The following is a 2,795-nucleotide window of genomic DNA, read 5'->3' on the forward strand; positions in this document are numbered from 1 at the left end:
AGGGTGGGAGGTAGAAGAAAGGTGTTAAGGGTTAAAGAAATACAAATTACTAGTTGATAGATGGTCATGGGGATGGGGAGCACAGCATAGAGAATGCAGTTAGCATTAATACATTGGCTAGGTAGAGGGCTAAGGGAGGGAGGGAGCAATTTGGGGAATCATTTTATGAACTATATAGATGTCTAACCAATGTACTGTATACTTGAAACTAATTAAAATAAAATAGACATTTCAAAATAAGTTGCAAACATCAGTACCCTTCCTCATAAATAATTTAGCATGTACAGCATTAACTAGAGCTCAATTTTATTTATTTTTTGGGGGGGCTAAATCTTTTATTTTTAACATAAATGTTTTTCTCTCATAAAATTTATGGTTAGCAACTATATAGTCCTCGGTATGATTATCTGATTGTTTCCCTCTGCCTTCAAGAGACTGTGCTGTCTTGCTCATCAAAGTATCCACAGGGCCTGACATTATAGTAGATGGTCGATACATGGTATATTTGTAAGGGAACATATGGTAAGTCAGAAAGAAATGAATGCAAGAAAGAGCTATAGAAGTGTAAAGAAAAACGAAATCTTGGCTTTCTCAAACCACTTTAAATATCTGCTATCATGATTTGTTGGTGCCATTTTAGTAAGTAGAGCAGGACCTGTTGCTGAGGAAATTGCCAGTTTATGTTGACTCAATTAAGAAAATAAAATGAAGGACTGCGAGAATCTTTACTGATTATATATGAATAAGTTCCCAGGGTTCTGGCGGTTTAATTGGTAAAGAAGCTTATAGTACTTTATTTGTAGTTTAGACTGCAAATCCACCTCCAGGCTTGCGTCTTTGATAACTACCCTTTTCCTCAAGATGAAAATTTATATGAAAAATACTTGAGCCATAGACCAGATATATTTACTCAGTGCTGACTGATAACAAACCTCATATTTGACACACAAAAATAGAATCCATTTGTCTCCTTAGTAACCCCCTTCCTATCATGACTCCTTTTGGGCTATTCTCTCAGTTCTTTTTGGTGATACCATCTCTAAATCAATTTAATTTTAGACTGTAATAAAAGACTAAAAAGCAATTATTTGAGCAAAAGGTGCTGCAGCTTGGGAGACACAAATTTAGGTAGCAACTTAAATTATGTTCCATTGAGACAAAGGGAAGACCATCTTTTATAGAGAAAGTGACCACCCAAATCCCAATTTTATGCAAATGAAGTTTCCAAATTGTGCAGTTCTGATTGGTATAGATGCACACAAGGATATAATTTATGTAGTTCTGATGGGAGGATGCATGTCTCAGACTGTTGATAGAAAGATGAAACCAGGGTTTTCCTGCAGTGGTTGATTCAGGTGACCTTGTAAACAAGCAGAGCAGAGTGCTGGGGAAGCCGAGTTCAGTTTGAGGCTCTTCCTGCTATACAGAACATGTGAGAAGTCCCTATCAACAAATAGCCGCCAGACTCTTATTCATAAAATTTTGGCTCTCAATAGACCATGAGGAGTCCATCTCAGTAGAGAAATTCCTTCTGGGGGGTTTACATCAAATGAATCTTCTCAAGATCCACATGTCTTTGTGAGAGACCTGGATTTTGTGAAACTGCCACCCCTCTGGAGTATAAAAGAATTGTGTTATAATATTGTCTCCAGTATTTCTAAAGGCATCCAGCATGATTGAAAGTGAAAAGGTTGTAATTATTTTCTTAGATGGTCTAAGCTTCCAGGTAACTGAGATTTTGCTTTCTTACCTCTCTTATCTCAGGAGCATTTGACAACTTTTCTTATGTCACTGAGAGTTCATATGACAGCTAACAGTGCCCCATCTCCTCAAAACTTTTTTCTGTTTGGCCAGTCTGTTCCATTCTCAGAGCAGGAAAGTGCAGGCCTGACCTGATTTAAATGTCCTTGGGAAGAATCTGGCCTCAAAGGATCCCGGTTCAAATGTCAGGTTACAGAAATTCTTCCACTAGGAAAGTCATTCCTTTCTGTTAAAGTAGTACTTGCCCAGTGTTCTGCTTCTGTGTTTCAAATTGAAGGGTAGAAGAGGGACAGCAGATACAAGAAGTCACCTTTGTGAAAATGTTTTCTTCAAAACATTTTCTGAGGATTGGAAAAGGACCAGGTGGGGAACTCTGAAAACATTAGCACTGTGACCTTGGGGAGGAGGAGGAAGCTCTGAGGTTCAGTGCCCAGAGGACAAACTTCTTTATCTATTAGTAGGTTTTACACCACATAGTGTCTTTCGGGTGATAAGATTTAAGATCTGCTCAGTGACTTCTTTTCATGCCCCCCTAGCCACAACCCTGTAATCCTAAGTCCTTGCTTCTGCAGCGCCGCTCTCCTCTTAGACCCCCAACTCTCCGGGAGGGCCATGGCAGCGCCTGTGGCTGCATGCGACCTCCTTCCTACTTCTCCCACCTCGCAGTCCAGTTTTCGGCTCCGCGCTTCTTTCAGTCCTTCCAAGACGAGTGAAACAGAAGACTCTTCCACCGTGGAATAAAACACGTAACAACTCACTCCCAACTCTTACCCTCTAGTTTTTTCTCTCCTATGCCCAAGGCTTTTGGTCACCTCTGCATATATAAGACCTAGAGCCCAGAACCCGAAAACCAACCGTTGACCAGCCCCGCTGGCTTCTCCACAACTGAAAAGCAATCTTATTCTGGTGCCAACGCTCTGTGTCTAGCAGTCAGATCTTGGCCGACAAGCGCCCGCGCCGCTGTCCCATCGCCCCGCCCGCAGGTCCTGTCACCTCGGGCTGCCCCCGCCTCCCTCCCTGGCCTGGGCCTCTCC

Source organism: Pteropus alecto, unplaced genomic scaffold, assembly GCF_000325575.1.
Source record: "Pteropus alecto unplaced genomic scaffold, ASM32557v1 scaffold63, whole genome shotgun sequence".
In the NCBI taxonomy this organism is placed as follows: domain Eukaryota; kingdom Metazoa; phylum Chordata; class Mammalia; order Chiroptera; family Pteropodidae; genus Pteropus; species Pteropus alecto.